This window comes from Camelus bactrianus, chromosome 23 (genome assembly GCF_048773025.1).
Source record: "Camelus bactrianus isolate YW-2024 breed Bactrian camel chromosome 23, ASM4877302v1, whole genome shotgun sequence".
NCBI lineage: Eukaryota > Metazoa > Chordata > Mammalia > Artiodactyla > Camelidae > Camelus > Camelus bactrianus.
In genome coordinates, this window is record NC_133561.1 from 42,487,501 (window position 1) to 42,493,921 (window position 6,421).

General features: G+C 49.5%; 1 long non-coding RNA gene across 1 annotated transcript in view; it reads right to left on the reverse strand.

The window, feature by feature from the left end:
- Positions 1-210, reverse strand: part of LOC141574805 (uncharacterized) — a 3,205-nt gene extending 2,995 nt beyond the window's left edge. The window contains exon 1 of the long non-coding RNA XR_012501974.1: positions 48-210. This is a non-coding gene — a long non-coding RNA (uncharacterized LOC141574805). The remainder of the gene's footprint in view (positions 1-47) is intronic.
- Positions 211-6,421: the final 6,211 nt, after the last annotated feature.

The following is a 6,421-nucleotide window of genomic DNA, read 5'->3' on the forward strand; positions in this document are numbered from 1 at the left end:
AAGCCGTTCAACAGAGAGGAGCCGGAGGCCAAGTCAAAGGCTCTGACCTGAGCACAGAGCTTTCTGCATTTGAATGAAGCGATTGAACGAGGCCCTGCCGAATGGATCCTCCTGACGTCCCCGCCCCCGCTTCCAGGAGACAGTCAGTCGATTTGGGACCGATCGGTGGAGAAGGCCTGGGAGGCGGCGGCGGCGGCGGTGGCGGCGGCGGCGGCGGAAGCAGCGGCGGGGGCGGGGGGGGGTGGTGCGCGGGCGGGGGCGGGACCAACGGTCGCTCCAACTCTGCCTGCCTGCCTGTCTGCCTGCCTGCCTGCCTGCCTGCCTGCCTGCCTGCGGGGCTGAGGCCTGAGGGCCACGCTGGTTCCTGCCACTCAGGGAAACTTCTGCGGGTGTTGCCGAAAGATCGCCCTCCCCCACCCCGTCCCTGACGAGCCAAATAACCCAGAGACAGGGTCTTAGAGTTTAGAAGAAAAGAGGCAGCTTGATTGCTTTGCTGGGCAAAGGGGACTCACAGCAGGCTAGTGCCCTCCAAACTGTGAACCCGTCTTGGGGTTGGGGTTTCATGCTTCTGTGGACGAACAGGTTGGAGCATGAAAGGGAATCACAACAGGCGGGAGCACAAAAGGTGCTCATGATCAACAAGGGTCTCTGATGAAACTTCCTCCTAAATCTGGATGAGTGTCTGATAACATGGGACCTCCTGGTGGTCTAGTAGGTCATCAGCCCGTGACCTTCTTTATCTGGTCAGACTCACCCGGCGGCACCAGCGCCACGGAGGAACTCGGGGTGGGGGGTGGGGGGTGGGAGGGGGCTGGTCGTTCTCCTGAGCTTATCCTCCCGTGACTCCCTTCCTGGGGAAAGACTCAGACGCCAAACATGATTGTCAAGTTGAACGATCAGAGGAAGGTCAAATCAAACAGTTAGAATCGACAACTTTAGCTGTTTTTAACAGTGGGCCTGGAGCTGGGAGCGGTGTCTGGTCAGTCGAGTTTGCTGATCGTTCTAAAAGCAAGCAGTAAGCATAAAGCCAAAAATTGGCTTAGCCTAAGTGTGGCCACTTCATGATTCCTCCTTCACTGGGGGCTGAGGCGTGGGGGAGGGCGGGGGTGGGGGACAGGACTGAGGTGGCGGCGAACTTCTCCGTGAATGCTCGGAGCCGAACTGCTCTCTGGGCCTAGGTCTGAAAAAGGCCTGAGTCTCAGCTATGACAGATTCTCTCTCTTTCTGGGCACATGGACTGACTCGCCCCGCATCCTCCCATCTGTCAGACCCTTTGGACACACACCTCCACCTGAAGAGTTCTTTGGCCTCGTCCAGAAAAAACAAACACACGCACGAACAAAACCAAACGAGCACACAGAAACCCTGCTGATCTCCTTGGACCCCATTCACTTCGGAGAGTCCCTCTCGTAGAAATCCCCTCTGCTCGATGATTTCACCACAGCCGCCTCCCTTTCTCCGGCACAGTGACCCCCCACCCCCACCCCTGCGTGGGCCCTGTCCCTCTACCTATCAAAAACCAAACCCCAGGAGAAAAGAAAATCAGAATGCTGTTTTGAGCCACTGGATCTGTGAAAGGAACCAAACAGAAAGCTGAAATAACCAAACCAGCCGAACACCAAAAGCGAACAGACAGATACCCCAGAAAGAAGGGCACGCCGACCCTTGCCCCTTTCCTTCCTGGAATCAGGACATAACATAGATCTACACCCCACCCCCCACCCCACCCTCCCCAGATGTCTTCTTTATGCCGGAACGAGAGTGACGTTCTTATTGTCAACGGTGCTGTTATGGAAATGACAGGCCGGCCAAGAAACAAGCACCACTCGGAGGGTTGGAGTACTCAGATTTATTACGCCGGCGGGCTCAGAGGGGCTTCTGCTCCTAAGCCTTGAGCACCTCCAAGACGTGCACGTGAGGTTTTATAGGGTTAAGTACCAGCTTGGGGTATTCGGCCAATAGGCACGCAATAGCTTTAGCAACATCATTATCACGAAAGTAGAGGCAGTGAGGCAGCAAACCAACATTTCAAGGCCAGATATGTCTCTTTGAAAATCCAGCTGGCTAGCAAAATATGAACAGGGAATCAGCAAACCGGCACTTATTAATTTAGATTTACGAGTTAGCCCAGCAGAACTCAGATCAGTAATCCGACACTTGTTACACTTAGATTTGCGACTTAGCTTGTTAGCCCAGCTGGGCTTTTCCTTCACAGTGTAAAGCGGAGAAGGAGAGAATTCTGTACAAACAGACCTCGATGAAAAGAATCCTCACCCTCTTTTAGGCCCCCACCTCAACACACGTGCGCGCACACGCGCGCACACACACACACACACACACATGCATGCACGCACGCGCGCGTATAGTTACTCCTGTTCTCTCTCTTTCTCTCTCCCTCTTCCTTTCTTACTGATTTTTTAAAAATGTTTACTGATAACACAGAAAATAATTGCTTAAATGTTGTCCAGGAATGATATTCATTTTTGAAAACATGATATATATTGTAAAGGATTTGGGCTCCCTTAGAAAAATCCCAGTCCAGGCACGATTGTATAGCACCTCCTTTCACTTTCAAGTGTCTCATTTCAGACAATAAAGTAGCCAGTCATCTTCCTTGTGCATGACCTTTGTAACTGGCACAAGTCAAACGGCACAAAATTCAGACCCAATCTCCTGATCCATATGATTCTCATATTCTTTTTTTTTTTTTTTTTTTTTTTTTTTTTTTTTTTTAGCGAGTCCAGAAGCTATGGGTCTGTGCCAACCACCCGTGGCTGTTCACTATCCAGCATTTCTTCCATTATCTTTATGTTGTCCTGTTTCTTGGAAGTATTAGTGCAGCTACTTTTCCCGATGGTCTGTCTCTGTCTCTGTCTCTCACTCTTTTCTCCTTCTTTTTTTTGGGGGGGGGAGGAGGGGGATGGGTTTGATTAGGTTATTTATTTATTTTAATGGTGGTTCTGGGGATTGAACCCAGGGCATCATGCATGCTAAGCAGGCACTCTAACAATGATCTATATCCTTCTCTACACCGCCCCCCCGACCCTCCAGCACCCCCCCCCGTCCCCGGCCAGGGCCTGTCTTTGCTCAACCCAATAGAAAAGCATTTATGTTTTGCCAGTTTCCTGGGTCCTTCTTTGTTTCATAAAACTGAGAAGAAATACACGTGGAAGTTCTCTCCTATGAATTGAACAGACTGAAGATCCTTTAAATAACCAAATGAGGTGGAAGTGCAGAGAGTACCATACGGGAACACACCGAGGCACATCGTCATCAAATTGACCAAAATTAAGGATAAGGAGAAAATATTAAAATGAACGAGAGAAAAGCAACAAATAACATACAAGGGAACTCCCGTAAGGTTATCAGCTGATTTTTCAGCAGAAACTCTACAGGCCAGAAGTGGGTGGCACAACATACTTAAAGTGATGAAAGGGAAAAACTGACAGGTAAGAATACTCTATTCAGCAAGGCTCTCGTTCAGATTTGAGGGAGAAATCAAAAGCTTCACAGATAAACAAAAGCTACAAGATTTCAGCACCATCAAGCCGGCTTTACAAGGAATGATAAAGGATGGTCTCAAGTCATCAAATCCTAAGAAAAGAGAACAAAAAGATGAGAGAAAGGGAGGGGGGGAGAGAGGGAGAGAGAGAGGGGGAGAGAGGGGGGGGAGGGAGAGAGAGAGAGAGAGAGAGAGAGAAAGAGAGAGAGAGAGAGAGGGAGGGAGGGAGGGAGGGAGAGGAGACCTTCGAAAGATTGCTTTGCCTGTTTAGGGTCTTCCGTTGTTCCTTAAAAATTTTGAAATTGTTTGTTCTAGTTCTGTGAGGAATGTCGTGAGTATTTTGACAGGGGTTGCATGGAACCTGCGGTTTGCTTTGGATAGTGTGGCCATGTTGATAGTATTGATTCTTCCAATGCAAGAGCACAAGGCATCTTTCCATTTCTTTGTGTCATTTCAGATTCTGGAGTATAGATAACCTCCTCGATTAAGTTTATTTCTAGGCATTTTACTGTTTTTGACTCAATGGAAGTGTTTATCCCAGTTATAAAATTCTGGTTTTTAAAGTGGAGGGGGGAAAAAAAAAAAGGAAAGGAAGGGCCACAAATGGCAAAATATCCTTCTTTCTCATGGGTGAATTGTATTCCATTACGTGTGTGTATGTGTGTGTGTGTGTGTGTGTGTGTGTGTGTGTGTGTGTGTCCCCTCTTCTTTATCTATTCAAATATTGATGTGCACTTAGGATGCTTCCGTATCTTGGCAATCATAAATGATGTTGCTGCTAATAGCAGGGTGTGTGTATCTTTTTGAATTCATTCTTCTTTTGTGGTTGGCTTTATTCCTTTGATAAGTATGTAAGTTTAAAAAGCTAAAGCTCTAAACCTTCCTGGAAACAATGAACAGTACATATATGTAAATTAAAAATATATGTGCAGTAAAAACATTTTAAAAAAATAAATAAATAAAAAAGAACGAAAGACAAGGAAATTAGCTATCAAGCCGTGAAAGACATGGAAGAAACTTAAAAGACATCTTACTAAATCAAAGAAACCGGTCTGAAAATTGTTACCAACTGTACAATTCCAACCAAATGACATCCTGGAAAAGGCAAAGCTCTAGAAACAATCAAAAGATCATGGTATCCAGGGGTTTGGGGAGAGGGAGGGAAGGAGGAATGAACAGATGCAGCGTGAGGGATTTTTAAGGCGATGAAATTATTCTGTAGGATACCATAGTGGTGGCTGCATGTCATTGTACATTTGTCAAAACCCATAGAACGTACAACCTCAAGAGTGAACCGTCCTGTAAACTATGGACTTTGATGGATAATAACGTGTCCATGTCGGATCATCAGTTTTACCAAATAGGCCACACTGATGAGAGATGTTGAGGGGAGTGGAGGATATATGTGTGGGTGGGGAGGGCTATGTGAGAACTCTCTGTATTTTCTGCTCAATTCTGCTGTGAGCCTGAAACTGCTCTAGGAAATAAAGTCTATTAATCAAAAACAAAAACAAAAACAGAAACAGAAACAAAAACAAAACACCCAAATGAGGTGAACCAGGATTCAGTCATCCAAAATGGAGCTGGACGGCCAGTGGGAGGAACTTTGTTGCAGACATAGTCCTGTTTCAGGGAGGGGGACGTTGTCCCCTCCCTCTACACATCTTGAGTTCTCTGGGCTGGACTGATCCAAAAATGGACCCCAGACGGATCGTTGAGCAGGAGCGACAGGGAACCTACTGTCTTTCATTCAAGCACTCATGTGTCCCCGAAGCAGGCAGCTTTTCTCCGTTTTAGGACAAGAAATCAGCCCTTTGTGCGAAATGGGCCGGGCTGAGAGCCTTTGGTTTTGGGTGACCCGTCCGTGAAGAATCGAGACGGAGTTTGGGTTTTGGGGAGGGGGGGAAGCCCCTGAAAGAAGTCACGAGGTTGGTTGGTTTCTCTAGGCTTCCGGGGCCTGAAGGCTCTCAGTGGGTGATCAGGGTGTTTTCCTAAGTCCAGATGCAGGGAGGGCACCCTCCATGGAAGTGATCGATTTCCCGCTTTCAGGGAGACAGAAAGAAGAGTCTGAGGGTCCCTCTTGCGTCTGCTGGCCCCTCGGCTTCTTCGGTCACTCTCATTTCTAACCCATCCGTGTGCCACGGAGGCACATACATGTTTGGGGTGGCCTCCCCTGGGTCCCGACACCGGCATCAATGGGGGGAGGGGGGGCATGAGTGGTCAGAACTGTATCAAGCTCAAGGGCACCACCAACCGGTTTCAAAAACAAATCTGCCAGCAGCTGCTAGCCGCAGCCTGGTCGTTTCAAAGTTCCCGCCTTGCTCTTGTGGTGTGTTTTCTTTCGTTTCCCCTTCTCCACTTGCCCCGTGGGGTAGTCTGATGACACACACTTCCAGTGCTTCTTTCTTGCATCTGTGTCTCCTGGGCTGCAGTCCTAAGAGCCCCCCCCCATCGCCCCCGCCCCCCCCAATCAACTCGTTTCTTTACCCTCCACCAGGTCTCCTGGCTTGGAAATCTCGGCTCACAGCATGTGTCTCGTGTCCTCTCTGAATTCACGGGCCCAGCCATCCACCCTAAGGAGACGGAGGGAGGGAAGGAAGGTTTTGACCTGGCGACCTTCCTTGCCGGCATCCTCCGGATTTGGGACCCTTCAGTGCGCCACCTGCCACCCGCCATACCACTCTCACCCTGAGGCCTAGCCCTCGGGGCTCCGTCCACGCGGACACCTGAACGCGGACGGACCTGGACGGTGGGCGGGGTGGGGGTGGGGGTGGGGTGTGGAGGGGCTTGCTTCATCACTGCCGGAACCGTGGAGGCGACCGGGACAGACGCGTCCTTCAAGAGGTGAAGGGACACGTCGCCCGGGCTAGGTCCGTGCCACAGCATGTGATTTGGCTCTAAAAAGGAAACCAGGGACCC